The 22,475-nt window shown below is 39.9% G+C and overlaps 1 non-coding gene across 1 annotated transcript; it reads left to right on the forward strand.

The window, feature by feature from the left end:
* The first annotated feature begins 19,003 nt into the window (after positions 1-19,003).
* LOC118484458 lies at positions 19,004-19,110 on the forward strand. Its single transcript, XR_004873569.1, has one exon. It is a non-coding gene; the product is annotated as a small nucleolar RNA R71 (small nucleolar RNA).
* The last annotated feature ends 3,365 nt before the right edge of the window (positions 19,111-22,475 follow it).

Consider the following 22,475-nt stretch of genomic DNA (forward strand, 5'->3'; position numbering starts at 1 on the left):
CGTTTTCCTGTGGTGGTGTTCCACGTTTTCCTGTGGTGGTGTTCCACGTTTTCCTGTGGTGGTGTTCCACGTTTTCCTGTGGTGGTGTTCCACGTTTTCCTGTGGTGGTGTTCCACGTTTTCCTGTGGTGGTGTTCCACGTTTCCCTGTGGTGGTGTTCCACGTTTTCCTGTGGTGGTGTTCCACGTTTTCCTGTGGTGGTGTTCCACGTTTTCCTAACCACTAGACTACTCGTAATTATAGGTATCCTTCACAACCGAGGATAGTGATGTGGTAGTCTAGTCATAGTGTCAATAGAGTATCTAATCAACCTTCCAATCCCATTCCCAACCCCGGGAACCCCATGCCTTGGTAAGAGTGTGAACTCACCTTGGTTTGCTCGGTATGCTAAATAAGTACACGCGCTCACAGTTAATCAATCACGTCCTATTGTATACACGTATAGCAAATCAGTTCATGGTCGGAATATTACGCATGCAATTAATTGTTCACACAGCAGTCAGTTTGCATATCAGCACAACACGTAGTATTACACAAACATGTTCATCACCAAGCATGGTATGTAAATAAATTCAACATATGTTCAATTGTTCAAGACATTATGCAAAACCCTAGTATCTTTCGATCACAATTATCCTAATTATCTATCGAGTCCAACACTTAACTTTCGGACCGAAATGCTTTGTTTCGAACCATTGTTATCTTTCGACCAAAACCATCTTTCGGTCAAGGGTATGGTTCGGTCAATGCTATCTGTCGGTCAAACATCTGTCGGTCAATCTATCCTTCGGTCACTAACGCTATGGTTCGAAGGATAGGTATCTTTCGGTCCAACAATGGTTCGATCAATAAGTATCCTTCGGCAAATAACAGTTACGTTGATCCGATTAACCATTAACACAATTTTCACAAATCTGTTAACATCAACAAGATCAAACAAGCATGCATCTCATGTTTATCAAGAACCCTAATCTTGAAACAAGGTCATTCAAACTATTCGATTAACACACATAAGCCGATTACATAAGCGTGTCCGATTACAATATCTTAAATCACAAGTTATCATCGAATCGTATCACCAATCATCCATTAAACAACATAAATTTCCTATCCGATCGATCACCCTGACTGGATTAACTAACCGATTAACAACACGATTCGAAATCATGAAATCATTTAACCATAATCACAACATATCCAATGTGCATACAAATTCGATTAATACCCATACGCAATCATCATACAAATCAGTTAATATACAACCAGCCTATTTACATACGATTTGATAATTCCAGAAATCATGTATTGTGGACACTAACCGGGGTAGAAAATAAGAGAATCGATCAGCAAAAATCTTCGTATGAGTTGTGGTTGCCGTCACAGATCAAAAGTGTTCTAGGGTTTTTCTTAGAATAATAACTATCAGTTTACATGCATCCTTATATATACGTATCACAGTAATGGGCCAAGCCCAACAGAACAACTGGGCCGAAACATATCGAAGGATATGTTTCGTGATCCTTCGGACCGAAACAAGGTCGAAGGATATGTTTCGGAGTCTTCGAGTCGAAGGTTATCCTTCGAGGTCCTTCAAGTCCTTCGACTGTATTTTATCTTTCGGACAAAATGTTATTATGATATTTATGATAATAACAATAATAATAATTCTAATATTATTATCTATCACAGCAAATAATCACATATAGGCAAAAATGACAATACATTTCAGTAACACACAATTCGTACAATTTAAGTCTACAATCCAAACAACTAAACAGTCAAAGTCAATGCGCATTTAATGTGAAGGTGAAAGTCAAAAACTCGAGTTGTCACATTATCCCCAACTTAAAAGAAATTTCGTCCCGAAATTTGGTACGCACTTACTGAGGAAGCTAGGTATCGTTCACTGGTTTTCCTGGGGTGTCACAGATCACAAGAGCCTCCAACACATATTCAACCAGAAGGAGTTGAATATGAGGCAAAGACGATGGGTAGAACTGTTGAATGACTACGACTGCGAGATTAAGTATCATCCAGGGAAGACGAATGTGGTCGCCGATGCCCTAAGTCGAAAAGAGAGGATCAAGCCCATAAGGGTTAGGGCTTTGGAGATGGTTATTCGAACCGATTTTCCTCTGCGCATTCGTGCCGCGCAGAGAGAAGCTCTCAAGGAGAGAAACCTTGAAGAAGAGTATCTCCGTGGGATGGAGAAGTTATTGGTACCAAACAAGGAAGGAACGTTGTGTTTTGAGAAAAGGATTTGGGTTCCTCTGTTTGGTGGTTTAAGGAAGGTTATTTTCGATGAAGCTCACAAGTCGCGGTACTCTATCCATCCTGGAGCGGATAAGATGTACCAGGATCTTAAAGATTACTATTGGTGGCCTAGGATGAAAGGCGATGTTGCCATTTATGTGAGCAAATGTTTAACATGCGCCAAAGTTAAGGCGGAATACCAGAAGCCTTCGGGACTTCTGCAGCAACCAGAGATTCCCGAGTGGAAATGGGAACAAATCTCTATGGATTTTATTACGAAGTTGCCAAGAACGCCAAGAGGCCATGACACTATTTGGGTAATAGTGGATCGCTTAACGAAGTCATCACACTTCTTACCTATCCGTGAGAAGGATAATACGAGCAAACTGGCCGAAATTTACATGAGAGAGATTGTTACACGCCATGGAGTACCTCTCTCAATCATCTCCGATAGAGACGGAAGGTTCGTATCGAGGATATGGCAATCCTTCCAGGAAGCTTTTGGCTCAAAGTTGAATCTGAGCACTGCTTTTCACCCGCAGACTGACGGCCAAAGTGAGCGGACGATACAGACGCTAGAAGACATGCTGAGAGCATGTGTGATGGATTTGGGTGGTAGCTGGGATAAACATTTGCCTCTGGTTGAGTTTTCATACAACAACAGCTATCACATCAGTATTGGTGCCGCGCCATTCGAAGCTTTATATGGGCGCAAATGCAGATCACCGCTCTGTTGGTCTGACGCAGGTGATAGACAGTTGGTTGGTCTTGACATGGTACAGGAAACCACAGATAAGATCGCACAGATACGAGATCGCATCAGTGCGGCTCGTGACCGGCAGAAAGCCTACGCAGATCGAAGCAGGAAACCTCTAGAGTTTGAGGTTGGTGATATGGTTTTGTTGAAGGTATCACCCTGGAAGGGTGTGGCACGCTTTGGGAAGCGTGGGAAGTTGAATCCAAGGTATATTGGACCGTTCAAGATCTTGGAAAGAATCGGGTTAGTAGCATACAAGTTGGATTTACCTGCTGAACTAAATGGTGTTCACGATACATTCCATGTATCCAATCTAAAGAAGAGTCCAACACAAGATACCGTTGTCATTCCTACCGACGAAATTCATGTTGACGACACGCTCCATTTCGTTGAAGAACCTGTTGAGGTCACGGATTGGAAAGTAAACAAGACCCGCCGGAGCAGTGTCAAGCTCGTCAAAGTTCGTTGGAATGCTAAACATGGTCCTGAATTCACCTGGGAGCGTGAGGACCGAATGAAGGAGAAATACCCCCACCTATTTCCCAAGAACCCTGCTTCTACAAGCAGAACTTAAATTTCGGGACGAAATTTTTCTAACGGGGGGAGAATGTGACAACCCTCACTAAACCAGGTATCCGTACGATTTAATTAATAATTAATTGCTGCTTAATTACTGTGCTTAACTGAAATTGCTGATGAACTGCTACTTGATTTCTAGTACTTGTATATTCCTGCATCATACTTTACATACTGTCGCTACACTATTTACATGCTAAACCTTAGTGACAAACATGATGCACAAAAGCACAGTAGCATTAGAACGGATGACCTATTGAACATGCTGATAAAGCCAGCATCAGGCAGACACTGCCTCTAAGGGCCTGTATGAGCCAGAAATATTTTACTACACCCATAGTGAGTGTAGGGATACAAGGGGTGTAGAACTGCGTCTCTAGGAATAAGATATAATGACTGGATGTGCCTAAAACGTACTCTAAGCACAAGCCACATCACTTTAATTAACATACCAGCTTCTTGCTAACTAATAAAGTGCCAAAACATGAGGAAAATATTCCTGACACTTTGTAGAATAAGTTGTGTCACTAAAAATGTTATTTACGACACTTAAAAGCTTATCTAAGCACTTTAACGGATTACTATCCAACCGAACAACCGGACTTTACCCGGAACATAAAAATATTGACATTAACAATATTGGTCTTTTTCTGAGCCAGTTAGGGTCCCTGAATACCCTAACACCCGCATTATAACACATCACACCACTAACCGAGTTAACCCCTAATCTAACCTAGTTAAACTAACTAAACCCTAACTAAACTTGTTGGAATCAAACCAAGACCCCCCCCCCATGGCCGATTTCGGTCCCCATGTAACTAGTCTTGTACCATTTTTGATTATAATATTTCTTGTGTCTCATATCAAGAGGACACATGATCCTTTGGTCCATAATCCTTAAAATTGTCTATAAGTAACAAGTTGATGCACAAGAGTTTATCATAACACACAACATCACAAACTCACTCTCTTTCCCTCTCTACACCTTACGGCCGAAACCCCCTCCCCCACTACATCCATTTTCGGCTTCCATCTTGCACATTCCAAGATCATTCAAGTGTTCAAGGTCGCATACGAGGAGTCTTGGAGCTAACGGAAGGCGAAGGACCTTTCTACTTTGCTTTTATCCACCACTTCTTCGCAGAGATTCTTCCCTAGCCTCGAGCTAGAGGTATTATGCTTAAAATTCACACTCGAACTAATCTAAGGTGGTTAATAAGATTTGTAACGGTTAAAATTCGGAAACTTGCATTTTGAAGCTTTAAAGTGTACTAAAAACATGAATCTTGTTGGTTAAAAGCATAATAGTTGTGTAAAAGTTGTAGTATTTGAAAGTTGTGAATATTTAAGCCCGATCTACGTTGTGGTATCTCGGATCACCATTTAACCCGGTTTGGTTAAGATCATGGATCTTGACATCAGCTTGTTTCGGACGGTACAAGGGTTAAAAGGTGAAACTCTACCACACGAGAAACATGAACTTGTGTAAAAGTATTTTTACTTGAAAAATAGTGTTTAAAACTAGCGGATCTACGTATCTGCAAGTGGTATTTTCAAAGGACCAAGTGTCGAGAAAATCATGTTTTCTAAAAGTCGGATAACACACTAACAAGTATGATTTTTACAAACCACAAGTGTATAAAAACTTGTGAAATGAAAAGTTCCGACAAAATAACAGTTTTTGTGAAAAGTGACGGGAAGTTGTAATGATAGATTTTCTCTAAAAACGAGGTTTTTACGTGATCGATCTACTTTATATGAAGATCTACCAAATTTAAGGAGATTTACACCACAGTTTTGGGAAAACTGCAAGTTCATGTAATTTTTGGCGATTTACACATATGTTGACTAGTTGTTGTGATGAAAGCTGTTTTGATCAAATAAAGAAAATTGTTGAGTTGATTTGTTAAAGAAAATGATACGCTTGAAAGCGTGGCCACCTCCAGTTACAGGGGAAACTCTGGCGAAATTTTTCTAAAACCTAACACTTAGAATTATTTACAAGTGTTAGAATTATTTTTGACATGTTTTCAAAATATATTTCGCCACGACTTTATTTACAAATATTCGGAGGTGGGATTTTCACAAAACTAAACGTGATAAATATATATTTGGTAAATATATTTTTCACCACACTGTTTATGATTATTTTGTGAAAATACACAAATATTATTTTTAGAGTAAAAATAATATTTACAAACGTTGACGAATCCAAAATAATACAAACGCTTTCACGATAAACATATAAGTTACAACGGTAATTATTATTACCACACGATTACTAAAACGTAACTTACGCATTATACGGAAATGATTATGAACGAATATTTTATCAACGTATTATTTTTTGGGGAAAAAATATGTGAAATGGAAATATAATATTTTTGAGAAAATATTTATATTTGGAATTAGAAATGAAAATATATTAAGTGAGACTTAATGGTGTAATTCGAACGCACATGTATTAAATCCCCCATCCTTGGGAAGGAGATTAACTACCAAGTACATGCAAAGTATAAACATGAAATAGTTGTCTAACTATTTCCCAAAAACCTAAACTATAAAGCTAAGGCACGGCCATCCGTCTAATAGAATTAGTACATGTAGGTCGTCGCACAGTTGACATTCGGAGTACTTGGTAGAGACGCACTGACAGTGAGTTCATGTCCCCCTTTTCTCTTAACTGTTTTCAGTTTTCTAAACTGCGGGGGTGAAATACATGTTACTATGATTACAAGTACTTTTACACATGGTATGTTTAGCGTAAGGAGGGTTACTACTTAGATCATGTGAGTGGGTAGGCGCAACTTGAGGCCATTAATCCTCATTGTAGGACCGAGGGACAGTAGCGGTAGATCAATCTGGGTGTAGCGTGCCCAGCCCCAGGCCCAGCATAACGGACCTCGGGGTGACTTTGTGCCCAACGCAAAATCCGCTAGGTTTGAGTCTTCCTACTTGCACTTCACACATATCAATGGCCTTGCAAACCATTGCTGATCTCTTTTTCCTTATTTGCTACATACCAGGATTTTTGATAAATGCAAAGGTTATTTACTCACTTACACATGAACTCGCTCAACATTATTGTCGATTTTTCAACTTACATGTATTTCAGGGAATTAAAAGATCTAGCACGGTATGGCACGTTTTCCCGCTGCACTAGTTTCCATGGTCATCCGGGGTTTAGGGAATGTGACTCTTTCCTGGACAAGTCACAGTCCTTAAACTGTGTTTATGTTATGTTTAAGTTGTAATGTTTGTTGAACAAGGTTATGGTTGTTAGGGCGTGATCCCGTTTTAAAACAATGGTATTGTATTTGGTTTTTAAAACTTAATGGATGATTCTTGCATGTTTTAATTCATATAGCTTTGTTATGATTAAGCTATGGTATTAAGAAGTCACACCAAATTAACCACGCTTCCGCAAAGCCAGGGTGTGACACCGGAAGACAGTAGCATGTGTGAGTTTACGTAGGTTTTACGTAAGTGTCCTTCCTGACTCCAGAAGACAGTAGTATGTACTTGTTTACGTAGGTTTTACGTAAGTGTCCTGCTTAACCCGAGGACCATGGTAGATAGTCTAGTAACCGTGTAAGTACGAGAAATCGTTCAATTCCATCATTCCACCCATTCCCAATCCCCGGGAATCCCATGCCTTGGTAAAGAGTGTGAACTCACCTTGGTTCTCTCGGTTTGATATTATACTTCTAGTGTTCGTTAACTGCTAGGTCCGTTACGCACAACCTAGTGTACAATAAATATAAGTATACGTATTAAGGGTCATGCAATACCCTAATGTCCAAACAACAATGTTTGATATACTCTGGTTTACAAGTTTTACACTGCGATTTCTCTTGTGACAACAGTTAGTGATCTTAGAATACAAATTTCACATACACTCATTCAACCAAACATATATCCATATGTATATTCGACCATATATATTAACACATTTGTATCATTTAACGTACTTATATACTTGGACATTGTTATTCCTTTATACATCTATTTACAACATATACCATTTATAAACATATAAAAGAAATTAAACACAATTTAAGAAATTGTGGAATATGATTAACAGTCCAACAACTTTGGCCAAGACATGAAACCCTTTTTCAACATTGAATGTGCATGTAAATTCCAAGGCACATTCACGTGAGTTTAAATTATTACATTTATATGGATTTCAAACACACTAACATATTCCATCACACGGCCGCCATACATAGTTGATTCAGGGTTTTGGTCCAATCAACTACAAGCCTTTGATTCACATGCAAACACTAATATATAGACCCAAGTCACAAGTCTGTTAACATGCAAATCCTCACTTTATTCGACAACATCATTCACAAATATCAATATTATACTTCACAAATCAATATCATGACCACAATCTACTTATGAGTACGTGACATAATCATAATAGCAGCCATCGAGTTTATTAGCGCATTATCAAGAAATCATTATGTTCACCACTTACAAAAATTAGTAGACCTTAAAATCATCATCACTTTAGAACCGAGATTATCATTATTCATATTGTTTTCAAACAACTGACAGACTTCAGCAACGTCGACTTATTACTATGCATACAAGTAATTCACTAACGAACACCCTAAGTTACACAAGAATCATGACCGCACATATAATTATATCGACAAGTTATCAATCATAATCATACCATTCATCCATTCCTAACAGTCTCCTACATGAGCGATTTATTTATGATGATTCAAACGAACCCGATACGATCGGAAAAAAAACAAACAAGATAGTTCACGAAACATAACCAAGATGAACCAAGTATGGAAATCCCTGACTGATTAAAACGTACCGATCGATCAAGAGGTGTGCGAGCTTGAATGCGGCAAGTGATGATTCTGGGATGAAAGCTCGGCCGATGGGGATGGTGTTTCAAAAGATTACTACTCTCACGTTGACTTGAAGGGATCTTAGGGTTTGTATTGGTTTGGAAAAGAAGTTATGTGAACTCCCACACGCATACACGCATCCAAAAAGAGTGGGTTTGGGCCAAGTCTGAGTAAATTAGGGGATTGGGCCAAAGGTTTTAAGGGCTCAAATGTGTTGTTTATGTTTGACACTTGTGTGGCCCAAGTGATGTTGAGTGATTTGGGCCGTAAAGCCTAACTACCAAAGTGTTTGATGCATTCAACACTAGCGAGTTCATAAGATTATGAAATAATAGAATCCCTGATTAACATTAAGCGTGCAACCATATTTCACAAGTGGGCCGAGCCTAACATGACACTAGTTCGGGCCCTTAGAGACTTGGGCCGACGACTGCAATTCACATAAAATGCAAACAACAACAATCACATATAAATTAACATAACGCACATAGATAGAACACGACGATACCAATTGTGAGGTGAAAATAGGAAGATGCTAACCCTAAAGTTCGGGTTGTCACATTCATATAGTTGTTGGTTGATTGATTCTTCTTTTACCCTAAGTACGGCTTTTAGTTGAAAGTTTTCTTTATAAGTTTTACCATTTCGATCATCATTATCTTTCATTGTGGTTTTAAGCTTCTCAAATTTTTTAGTGATTTGACGGTTTTCAAGAACTAACTTTTCATTTTCTTTTCTAATCCTTTCATGATCAGTTTTATCATTTTCAATTTTGTTAGTTAATTCTTTTATCCGTTCAGTTGAAGCTTTAACCATCTTGTCACGATCAAGAATTTGATCATCAACTTTTCTGACTTTCTCTGTCAGATCATCAACCTTCTTACCGTTGAGATAAGTGACCATATTACAAAATTTGCATTCTTTGATGCAATTTTTGCAATCAACATTCCCATTGACTTTCTTACCTGTTTCAGTCGTTGACGTGTTTGAACTGACCTGGCTTTTAGACTCAGACACGGAGTTAGAGTCTACCTCAATCGCCTTAGCTGCCAGCACCTTGTCAGCCATCTTTCCGAGATTTTCAGTAGTCAACTCCTGAGTAGTATCAATGATTCCACTATCAACTTTCTTTAACTTCTCTTTCTCTTCTTTCTCCTTCTTCTCTTTCTCTTTTTTCTCTTTCTGGTCTCCAGTTCCCCACCATTTATTCTGCCAATAATCATCATCAATTTTGAACTCATTGATTATGGCTTCTATATCAAGAGTGTTGTGATCAATAGCAATGTTTCCATATGGGTCAAGATAACACTCCCTGTCTGGATCCCATCTTTTTGCTCTTTTCGCTTCCAAATAGATACCAGATATTCTAGTAATTCTGTTTCCAGCTAACATTTTTCTGTATCTATACTTCTGCTCTTCAGTTCTGTTGTCTTTCCATAGAACAGGTTCATTCTTTGCCATGAAAGCGTAACCAACCGCATCTTCCTCCGGTAGCAACTCACTCCAATCGTAACTGTTGGTGCATAATGTCTAAAGCTTGCGTCTTTGTAAAGTTAGATTAACGTATATGGTCTAGATGGGTTATTTTGTATAAGTCCAGGGGTTAAACATGTAAATTTATGAAAATTAGAATGTAGGATCGCTTTTGTGACATGTGTCCACAAAAGCGAACCAGGCTGGATCGCTCATGTGGACATGTCACAAGAGCGGTTCCAGAATCCTATATATACCCCTGAAGTTGTCTTCATTTGTAACGTGGTCTTGTACTCTACGTCGAACTGCTGACCGTGTGGCAATCGTTATCAAGTGAAGAAAAAGTGTTTAAAGTGTGAATTCATCTGTTTCTACTCCTTTCTGTTACGTTTATCTTTGTATCATGCTGAAAATGTGTTTCCGCCACATTTTCAGTAAGCACTAGCTCTGATTGACTCATTCGTGTGGTCAAAACTGATCCTACAATTGGTATCAGAGCCAGTTGCGAGTTTGTTGCTAGATACGAAGTGGTTTTCATGGACTTTTGTAGATCTGGACTGAATTAGCGGTTGAATTGGACTGAGATTTGGAAAGTAGGTGTGAAACACAGTAATAACAAACCCTTGAAAGTTTCGGATCAAAATACGGACTAAAAGTGACCTAAAAACCTTCGTGAAAGTTAGATCGCTCTGACGTCATCACTGAACCGCTTCTGTGGACCGCTGCTAAGTACAGTTTTAGCTGGATCACTCGTAATTTTCAGTTCTGGATCGCTCCAAATGGCTATCTTAGGTGTTGGATCGCTTTTCTGGACCGCCTGAAATACAATTTTCTGAACCGCTCATTTGTCATCTGTGGATCGCTCTTTGGACAGGTTCTAGGATCGCTCTTTGTGCAATTATCTGGATCGCTCTTTGTGCAACTTATCTGGATCGCTCTTTGTGCATTCTCTGGATCGCTCATTGCTACTGCTGTAGATCGCTTATTCAGACTGTTTGAAAAATTTTCCGTTACAACTGAAAATGGAAAGTCAGGATTTCTATAACATGTTTTCGGGTGTGGGTGCGACTCAAAGTCAAGCAAGTATCATGCAAAATGTCAGTCTAGAAAATGAACTTGGAACGATGCAGAAGCCTCCGAAATTGATGAGTTTGGATGAATATTCAGGATGGTCTGAGAGGTTCAAAAATTGGGTGCACGCAAATCACTTAGAGAGTTGGATAAAAATCGAAAGAGAGTATGTTCCTCCAGTAGACGGGTTGAATATAAAAAAGACAATTGCCAGTCTGACAGATGCAGAGCAGGTCGAATTCAAAGCCGAGAAAAAGATGATCAACATCTTACAACAAGCAATAAAAGAAGATATTTTAGTGTTACTACAGCACAAAAATAATTCACAGTCAATATGGCAAGCATTAGAGAAAAAATTCAAAGGCAGCGCGTCAATGATTAAAAGTAAAACGGCATTGCTAAAGAAAGAGTTTGACATCTTCACAGGGATTAAGGGTGAATCAACAAAGCAGCTTATCGAGAGGTACTGTCATCTGGTGTTAGAGATGAGAAGGTTGGACATCGAGAAGACAAATGAAGAGTGGATAGACAAATTGTGCGATGCACTTCCCTATGAGGAATGGGGAACGTACGTGATGATGTTGAAAAATAGTTCGGATTTCGTGAATTATAGTTTGAGTGAGTTCATAGAGAAAATTGAAGCTCATGAGTTGGAATTGGTGAAAGTCAAGAAGATGAATTCAACGAATATGCCACAGGATGTATCTTTGTATTACAAGAGTAGTCCGGTAGTATCGAATGTTCAGAGTCCGAAAATTCAAACTGGTTTTAGCGCTGACAACACTTCATCTGTTGCTCCAAATGCCTATCAGTCAAGTCAATCGACTCCATTTGCCAACTACGAGCCAAATGTCAAAGTCTCAGAGCCGAATTCTCCTCAAAGTTCTACAGGGTCAAATCAACAGACGTTTGTGTCCGGTGTGCAGTGTAACATTGCGGTTAACATCAAGAATGGGAATGAAATCACCGAGAATGCAGCCAAGCAGCACATCGCGTTACTGGCATCAGTTCTAGAAGCTTATGAAGGTCTAGTCGCTGGAAGGATCGGAAATCCTGATATGACTAAAGAGGATTACGATCAGATCGATCCGGAAGAACTGGAATTGATAGATATTAAGTGGTGTATGGCAAGTTTAGTTCGAAGAGCTCAATGATTTATGGAAATCACTGGTAGAAACAGTTTGTCGGGTCCGGATCAGAAATTAGGGTTCGATAAGACCAAGGTCACCTGTTTTAAATGCAAAGAGAAAGGTCATTTCAAGCGAGAATGTCCGAATCGTGAGGTGAAAAATCATCAGAATCCGTTTACCAATGATTATTACAGACAAGCTATATATCATCGCCCGAACCAACAGCCTACAGTTCAGAGACCTCAGATCGAGAACAAACCTGAGAAGGTGTTGATCGTAAACCAAGATGATGAGAAAGTTACGTCTGGTTTTAGTTGGGACAAGTATATTCCAGGAAAAGACGATCAAGCGATGATGGCTGAAGTTGTAGAGATTACCGAGACGGGTGCTGAGTCAGAAGTTTTCGAGAAGGTAGTTACAGAGAATGTTAGTGAAGAAGTTGAGAAAACAGTTACTGAAGCTGTTGAGTCTGTTTCTGAGATCGTGGTTGAAGAGGTTATTGAAGTTGTTGATCAGGAGGTTCCGAAGGTCGTTAAAGATGTTTCTATGGAAGATTCTGCAAAAACTGAGGAATCTGTATCAGATGTTCTTAGTTTTCAATCTCGACGGGAGGAATATTTCTATACTATGAAATCAATTTTACCTCCTAACGTTTTTGGTTCTTTTGCAGATCATTTTGAAGATCCAAGAACCGGAACGTGCCCGAGATTCGTAGCAGAGAAAGAAGAAGTCGAGGAGATGATTGATGTGTCGAAGGAAATGACTGAAGAAACTCTAAAGGAGATTGCAGATAAAACACTGATGAGCAAATTAAAAGAGGTAGATTCAGACATTCAGGAGTCAGTCGATAAAGTGTCAGGTCTAGGAGAGGAATCTGGAGTCTTAGAAGTCAACATGGTCAAGTCGTCTGAGTTGGAGTCAAATCCTGTTGGTAAAATTGTTTGTGAGAATGAGATTATAGTAGAAAAAGTTTCAATCTCTGATACACCGTGTCAACGTTGTTCACAACCATGCACGGAGTGTCTTGAAAAAGACACCATGTATCAGGAACTGAAACGACATGCAGATCTAATGAAGTTTGACTTAGGGCAAGTAAAAGAGGCGTACGACACATTGTCTAGGTCAATAAAAATGATCCAAAAAGAAAGTCTTAAAAACGATAAAGCAACTAAGCTGGCACAATCAACTTTATTTGACAAACAAAGAGAAGTAAACTTTCATTTAGACGCAATCGCATCTTTGAAAATGATAGAATTGATCAGAAATTGATGAGTTATGTGGCGTCATCATATGTGTTAGAGCAAATAGTACCACAACAACCACATGCTTCACCTGCCTTTAACAGTGTTCCACCCCCAATGTGGAATCATTATACACAGAAATATCCAGATGGGGTGGAAGCTGCATTAAACATCAAACTAAAAACACTTGAGAATGATTTACCTGATAACATTGATATAACTTTCACTGCGTCTGACACTGACAACGAATCCCAGGTAATCAAAAATGTTATTGATCAGGTGTTGGACGATGATAGTGAGAAATCTGAGAAGGAAAAATCAGCGGAGTCCGGTAGTGATTCTGAGGAGGATGGAAACTTTTTAGATCGTTATTTGACAAAAACGGATAAAAGTGTGGATGATGATTCAATTATGGTGGCGTACACTATGGTTGGATCTGACAAACTTTACTCCAACACCGAGTTTCCGCTTCAGAATGTTAAATTTGAGAATGTTCAGAAAAATGATTTTGATGTGCCTTAGGTGTAATATTATTTTGATGAGTATTTAAGCCCTTTTTACACTTTTAGCCAAGTTTTAAATTTATCAAACACGATATTCACTAACACTAAACACACATATGGGCAAGTGCACCCATCGTGGACGTAGTATAGTGTTGGTAAGATACCGAGGTCGTCCAAGGACACAAGAGCTTTTAGTACCGGTTTATCCTCAACGTCTAATCAAATCAAAAAGGTTAGAAAAATATTTTAAACTAAGAAAAATAAAAACTAACTAAATGCTGAAAATAAAAATAAAATAAAAACAGATAGACAAGATGAATCACTTGGATCCGACACGTGTATTAGTATAACCTTTGATTATTTTCGCACTTTTGCATTTGTTTAAGAGATTATCTTAGTTATTGTAGTAGGCCCCTCTTTTGAAGGCGACGTTACCCTCAACCCAGTAGTTTGAGTCAGCAAGGATACAATCCTAAAGGGTCGGATTATTGAAAGATAATGAATTAAGTTATTAATGCAAATTATGGTAGGCCCCGCTTCTGGCGGTGACGGTACCCTCGGCTAAGTAGTCTGAGTCAGCAGGGATACAGTCCTAAATAGCCGGGTTATAGTATTAATAGTAGTTAACTTATGAGGGGGTCAAAGAGTTTGGATCCCCGCCATCCAATGCCTATGGGCATTGAAGGAGATCCTACTAAATTTGACCCAGGTCCCAAGCAGGACCTCTAAACGCTGAACAAGGGCAAGACCTTTACCAAACCGTTCCCTTAACCCCCGACCAGGTAGCGAACATACCTCCATATAGACCGTGGAGATATGAATGGTGAAAATCTTTTATTTTATATAGACAGTAAAATAACGCCAAGACACCATGGACAAACGATAAGGAAAGATCACCTTCAACATAAGTAACTAGTTATTAAAGTCATTAATACAAAACCAAATAAAAAGTGCAAAAGATTAAAAATAAAAAGTATTATACTAAACACTTGTCTTCACCAAGTGATGTAAGAGACTTAGGCAAACATGGCCTTGATTGTCAAGAACTCTTACGATCAATCTTGGATCCCGAGACGACTCACACACTCTACGATGGACAATGGATGATGGTGGTGGATGATGGTGTTATGGTGGTGGTGGGTGGTGGATGAGGTGTGAGAGAGGTGGTGTGCCAAGGGATGAGAGAGAATGAAGCCAAGCTCCTCTATTTATAGGCTGAACAGAGGGCTAGACACGGCCCTGTGTCCGCTGGACACGTCCCCGTGCCCGCCTGACACTCTCTCTCCTCATTAATTGTAATTGCGAATTACAATTAATGCGCCTGCTGTACTTTCTCCACGCCCCCGTGCTCGCTGGACACGGCCCCGTGGTGGGCAATGGAAGCTTCTACTGGTTTGTCTTTTCTGCTGCTTCCTGGGCACGCCCCCGTGTTCGCTGGACACGGGGCGTGTTCAGACTCTGTTTCTTCCTTTTTGCTTTGGGAGGTGCCGTTGAAGGTCCGGGCAGTCTACTTTTGTTCCTTTTCTTGTATTTATGGTAGAATTAGTGGTCTTTTTGATTCTTTTGTGATTTTGAGCTCATTTCACCCTGAAAATACAAAAGGAAGACAAAAACACTCTTTTTCCAACATTAGTACTTAAAAAGGGTTAGTTTTATGCCTTAATTGATGTGTTTTATATGTTGCATTTTACACACATCAAATACCCCCACACTTGAACTTTTGCTTGTCCTCAAGCAAAACTCTTTAAATGTGGCTTACACTCCCAAATGGAATAGGTAGAAGAGAAGTTTTTTTAGCTTGTCCTAGAGTGTCGGGAATCCAAGGTTTTTTATAGGCTTTATTTTTATTTATTTACAATCCTATTCGTTATGATTTATTTTGAACTTTTCATAAGATAAATTACTTATTTGGGCATAGCATGCCTTATTAAAATTCCATTTATATACAAGTTCACATACCTCACGGGAGATCACTCAACACTCGGCCGAAGGTGTATATTTTAGTGAATCACTCGAGAGCGGCACGGAACTTACGTCTTTCCATAGGCTTGCCAAGCAATCAATCCTCCTCCTTTTTAACTTTTTACCTTTGTAAATATCAAGAGGACTTTTTTTTTTTGGGTGAAGGCTTGGGTTTAAAGGTGGGTGGTTGGTTAGTGGTTAGTAAAAAGGGCGAAAAATCGTAACAAGCGTCGGTTTTCGTGAAGTACCTTATTTTTAGTGACTTTTTATTTTGAAGTATTTCTCCAAACAAGCTTTTATAGCTTTTGTTTGTTTTTGACTTCATCATCATTTTTTTTTTTTTTTTGATAGTCACATAAAAAGGTGAGTTTACGAAAAAGCGAACTTGTTACTAAAAAAATAAATAAAAAGGTTTTTGGTGGGTAGAAAGGGTTTTTTTGGGGTAATGAAATGAAAGGTTTAGGCTCAAAGGGGTTTTCTAGGGGGATTTTGGGTAGGTAAAAAAAAATGAAAAATAATGGTTTTGAAAAAAAAATAGTTAGTCCTAATGCCTCCATCATTTACTTACTTGGGTTTAAGTTGGTAAGGACCGGGAATGTATCGTCGTGGCAAGTTCTAGATTTGTAAGGACCGAGCGGCTATTCACACAAGAAACGAAAAATGAGCATTTAATCTAAATATGTGTATTTTTATGCTCAATAAAGGCTCAAAACTCACTTTTGTGGGAATGGGTTTTTAATGTGACCAAGCATATATAATCGAATTTTAAACTAGGCTTGTTATGCCGTTTCATAATTTTCTTATGTTGGTTCCTTTTTTATCACGACGCTATCGGTTGTAAACTTGTAAAAATATAACCGTTTTTAGAACTTGTTCTTCCCAACTTAAACTAAGACAAGTAAATAAAAAAAATGAAAAAGTTTTTGAAAAAATTTGGGGTGTTTAGCGGTTCCAATAGAGTTTTGTGTAAGGCTTGTGTTTAGGATTTTGCAAAATTTCAAGGTTTTAGCATCCCCCCCACACTTAAATTACACATTGTCCTCAATGTGTCCAAAAATAATATTTTTGGTTGATTAGAATGCATAAAAGTATGTTAAAAAGCAAAGATTTTTGTTACTGGCATCCTGGACACGGCCCCGTGTTCACCGGGCACGGCCCCGTGGTCAAGTGCCAGTAACAAAAATTACAGAATTGAAACAGAGGCCTGAACACGTGGGCGTGTCCGCTGAACACGGCCCGTGTCCAGTTACCTGAACTGGGTGATTTTTCTACAGGGGCTCAGCACGGGGCCGTGTTGGTTGGGCACGGCCCGTGTTGAGCCTTCTGTAATAGAGATTTTTGTCGGGTTGCTCTGTTCTTCGTGCATGGTTCCATTTTTTCTCGTTCCCTTTTCATCCATTACCACCATGAGTGTGTTTTATTCTGCAAAAATTAAAAGATTAAACTAAACTAAACTAAGGATAGATCCGTGGAATGCCTCCGTGGTGCGCCACGTTTATAAGGGTCCTTGGCTAGACCCGATTTCTGGTCATATATCTTCTGAGTGGAGTGCCTTGCTTCCCAAGTTACACCGTCGGAGAGCGGCATCCAAGCTTGAATCAATAACCTTCATGTAATTGACTGGGTCGTCGTCCTCTATTTTCTTCCCAACTCCGAACTTCACCTCATCGTCCCCATACCTCAAAGTTAGTGTCCCTTCATTCATGTCTACCACTGCTTGTGCTGTGGCAAGGAAGGGTCTCCCTAGGATAAGGGGGACCTCGGTGTCTTCCTCCATGTCGAGTATGACAAAGTCAACGGGATAAACGAATTTGCTTACCCTTACCAAGACATTCTCGATGACACCTTGTGGGAACTTGACTGATCGATCAGCGAGTTGTATGCTTATTTTTGTAGGGCTCGTGGTTCCCAAGCCAAGCCTTTTGAACATTGATGAGGGCATGAGGTTAATGCTAGCCCCTAAGTCGGCCAAGGCATTGCGAACGGGTGATTCCCCTATTGAACATGGAATCGTGAAACTTCCGGGATCGATTTTCTTTTGGGGTAGTTTATTGAGTACGAGGGCAGAGCATTCTTCGCCTAAATTAACCAATTGCAAATTTTCAATTTTCTTTTTATGTGTAAGGAAGTCCCTCATAAATTTAGAGTATTTGGGCATTTGGGTTAGGACTTCGATAAAAGGAATATTGACATGCAATTGTTTTAACAAACTTTCGAATTTTGCGAATTGCTCATTGGTTTTTTGACGAATTAACCTACCGGGGTATGGAACTCGAGGAGCCTTGGTAGGTTCTGGTGATGGGGGAGAGTTCTTTTCCTGCAGATGTGTTGGCATTGTTTCTTCCGTTGGTGGAGGTACTTCTGCAGGCCCTACGGTGCGGTTTCGTAGTGTGATGAGGTGAACTTGCGCCTTTGGGTTTGTTTCGGTATTGCTAGGTAATGCGCCTTGCGGTCTCTCGGAAAAATTTTGTGCTAGTTGATTTATTTGTTTTTCTATGTTTTGAATGCTAGCTTGTTGATTCCTAAAATTAGATTCTAATTGTAGAAATCTTTCCGAGTTTTTCTTATCAGTGTCGGAGACGAGGCGAGATATAGTATCTTCGAGCCTTTCTCGTCCACCTTGTTGTTGAGTGAAATTTTGTGACTCATTTCTTGATTGCTGAAAGTTTGTTCGTTGGGTTTGTTGGTTACTACTATTGCCGGTTTCCCTCCAACCAAGGTTTGGGTGGTTTCGCCATCCTTGGTTGTAAGTTCCCGTTGGAGGACCCGACGGCCTAGGTCTATTATCAATGTAGTTTACCATTTCTTGTTGATCCTCCGTTTCTTTCATGCAACTCCAATTTTCATGTGACCCACCACACCCTTCACAAGCCATAACCGAGACTGTTTTTGTCATTTCTAATTTTTTTATTTTTGAAGAAAGGGCCTCGATTTGGGCTTGTAAAGAGGTGCTTTCGTCGACCTTATGGGCGCCCGGGGCGATAGACTTATTTCCCCGGGGAGTGTGCCATTGAAAATTGGTTTGAGCAATTTCCTCAATTTGATTATATATTTCGTGTGGGCGTCGATTACCTAAAAGTCCCCCGGAGCTAGAATCAAGTGTCTGCCTAGTGTGTGGCAACAATCCATTGTAGAAAGTGGATACTTGTTGCCATATTGCGAGGCCATGATGGGGACACTTGCGTAATAGCTCCTTGAACCTTTCCCATGTTTCATATAAGGATTCCCCGTCCTCTTGTGAGTATGTGTTAATTTCAGCCATTAATTTAGCAGTTTTAGAAGGAGGGAAATACTTATATAGAAACTTTTGGGCTAGTTCATCCCAGGTGTTTACCTGATCCAGCTGGGAGGGTGTTGAGCCAAGCTTTCGCTCAGTCTTTTAGTGAGAACGGAAACATACGGAGGCGTATGGCGTCGTTTGATGCTCCATTGATCCGAAAGGTATCACATATTTCTAAGAAATTAGTTATATGTAGATGAGGATCCTCGTCCGCAAGCCCGTGGAAGGTTGCGGAGTTTTGGAGCATTTGTATCAAATGCGGTCGAAGCTCGAAGTTATTGGCTTCGACATTCGGAGCATTGATAGCGGCGCCTAGATTACCTACGGTGGGCCGTAGATAATCCATAAGGGTACGTTGGTCCGCCATTGGGGGTGGATCACCCGAAACCTTCTCTTGGTTTTTGGCTTTTAACCTTTTTCTGAGAAAGCGTTCGGGTTCTTCTAGCGGTTCTTTTATGTCTTTATTGGAACTGGAGCTCATACACTACGTGAGGATGGTGTCGGGTTCCAAGTCCTGCAAAAAAGAATGTCGGTCAGAAGGTTCACCACGGCCCCGTGTTGAGCGAACACGGCCCCGTGGTCGGAAATACAGTGATTGTTTTCCAGATCCCAGTTACTGGAAGTTGGACACGGCCCCGTGTTGCACCGGCACGGCCCCGTGGTCAGCCTTCTGTAACTTGAAAAACAAAAACTGCCAGTAACTTTGCTGAGCACGGCCCGTGTCCGACCAGGCACGGCCCCGTGCTGAGCTCTGCAGAAGCTAAAAATCTAAGAAAAAAATCCTAAAAAATTAAAGAAAAATAAAAATATGATTAGGCCGTTGATTCCTAACTTTCTTAAAATCCTTGTGTCCCCGGCAACGGCGCCAAAAACTTGATGTGCGTTAGGTGTAATATTATTTTGATGAGTATTTAAGCCCTTTTTACACTTTTAGCCAAGTTTTAAATTTATAAAACACGATATTCACTAACACTAAACACACATATGGGCAAGTGCACCCATCGTGGACGTAGTATAGTGTTGGTAAGATACCGAGGTCGTCCAAGGACACAAGAGCTTTTAGTACCGGTTTATCCTCAACGTCTAATCAAATCAAAAAGGTTAGAAAAATATTTTAAACTAAGAAAAATAAAAACTAACTAAATGCTGAAAATAAAAATAAAATAAAAACAGATAGACAAGATGAATCACTTGGATCCGACACGTGTATTAGTATAACCTTTGATTATTTTCGCACTTTTGCACTTGTTTAAGAGATTATCTTAGTTATTGTAGTAGGCCCCTCTTTTGAAGGCGACGTTACCCTCAACCCAGTAGTTTGAGTCAGCAAGGATACAATCCTAAAGGGTCGGATTATTGAAAGATAATGAATTAAGTTATTAATGCAAATTATGGTAGGCCCCGCTTCTGGCGGTGACGTTACCCTCGGCTAAGTAGTCTGAGTCAGCAGGGATACAGTCCTAAATAGCCGGGTTATAGTATTAATAGTAGTTAACTTATGAGGGGGTCAAAGAGTTTGGATCCCCGCCATCCAATGCCTATGGGCATTGAAGGAGATCCTACTAAATTTGACCCAGGTCCCAAGCAGGACCTCTAAACGCTGAACAAGGGCAAGACCTTTACCAAACCGTTCCCTTAACCCCCGACCAGGTAGCCAACATACCTCCATATAGACCGTGGAGATATGAATGGTGAAAATCTTTTATTTTATATAGACAGTAAAATAACGCCAAGACACCACGGACAAACGATAAGGAAAGATCACCTTCAACATAAGTAACTAGTTATTAAAGTCATTAATACAAAACCAAATAAAAAGTGCAAAAGATTAAAAATAAAAAGTATTATACTAAACACTTGTCTTCACCAAGTGATGTAAGAGACTTAGGCAAACATGGCCTTGATTGTCAAGAACTCTTACGATCAATCTTGGATCCCGAGACGACTCACACACTCTACGATGGACAATGGATGATGGTGGTGGATGATGGTGTTAGGGTGGTGGTGGGTGGTGGATGAGGTGTGAGAGAGGTGGTGTGCCAAGGGATGAGAGAGAATGAAGCCAGGCTCCTCTATTTATAGGCTGAACAGAAGGCTGGACACGGCCCCGTGTCCACTGGACACGGCCCGTGCCCGCCTGACACTCTCTCTCCTCATTAATTGTAATTGCGAATTACAATTAATGCGCCTGCTGTACTTTCACCACGCCCCCGTGCTCGCTGGACACGGCCCCGTGGTGGGCAATGGAAGCTTCTACTGGTTTGTCTTTTCTGCTGCTTCCTGGGCACGCCCCCGTGTTCGCTGGACACGGGGCGTGTTCAGACTCTGTTTCTTCCTTTTTGCTTTGGGAGGTGCCGTTGAAGGTCCGGGCAGTCTACTTTTGTTCCTTTTCTTGTATTTATGGTAGAATTAGTGGTCTTTTTGATTCTTTTGTGATTTTGAGCTCATTTCATCCTGAAAATACAAAAGGAAGACAAAAACACTCTTTTTCCAACATTAGTACTTAAAAAGGGTTAGTTTTATGCCTTAATTGATGTGTTTTATATGTTGCATTTTACACACATCAATTTCTTTTCAAAACTAAATAAATCAGCTGGTTCGTCACGTTCTACTAGTCCAGAAAAGGTAGAGGGGGTGGGTAAAAACCAAAACAAGAGAAATCAGTTAAAGAATAAAGGTCTTGGTTTTGAGAAGAAAATGACTAAGAAGTTGGTGAAGCCAAAAGATAGAATTGATGATGTATTTGTTTGTGGTCCGAGCACTGAGACTGAAAAAGATTATATTTTTAGTCAAAAGGCCGTGGACGATTTCAATGCAGCGCAGAAGCTGAAAGCAGAAACTGTTAGTAGCACATTTGTCGAGTATGACAAACGTGTATGCTATTGCTGCAATGAAGTCGGCCATATGGCGAAGCAGTGTAAGAAAGTGATTGAAAAACCGGTTGTGGTAAAAGCTGTTAAGAAACAAGTGGTTGAGAAACCGAAGGTTGAAAAACCTAAGGATAAAAACAAAAATGTGTCAAAACAGACCATTCAAAAACCTCGACCAAAATCACCGGTCGTTGCAAAAGATAAACAGGTGATGGTTTCGCCGATCCGAATTCTCAAACGAGGTGAAAAGTTGAAGTCGGAGGATAAGCCAGAATCGATTTTCGAAATTGGCGAGTCTTCTAAGTTCCCCAAGACTTTGAAATTTTACCTTAAAGCAAAAACTTTTGAAAATCAGTCATGGATCGCGAAATCTAAACCATCTGGTGAGATTAAAAAGATGGAAAATGTGTTGAAAAATGAGTCACAGTCTGTGAAAGATGATGTTGCTGTATTTGAGTCTGAAATTGATCAGTTTTTGTCGGA

Source organism: Helianthus annuus, chromosome 11, assembly GCF_002127325.2.
Source record: "Helianthus annuus cultivar XRQ/B chromosome 11, HanXRQr2.0-SUNRISE, whole genome shotgun sequence".
Taxonomy (NCBI): Eukaryota; Viridiplantae; Streptophyta; class Magnoliopsida; order Asterales; family Asteraceae; genus Helianthus; species Helianthus annuus.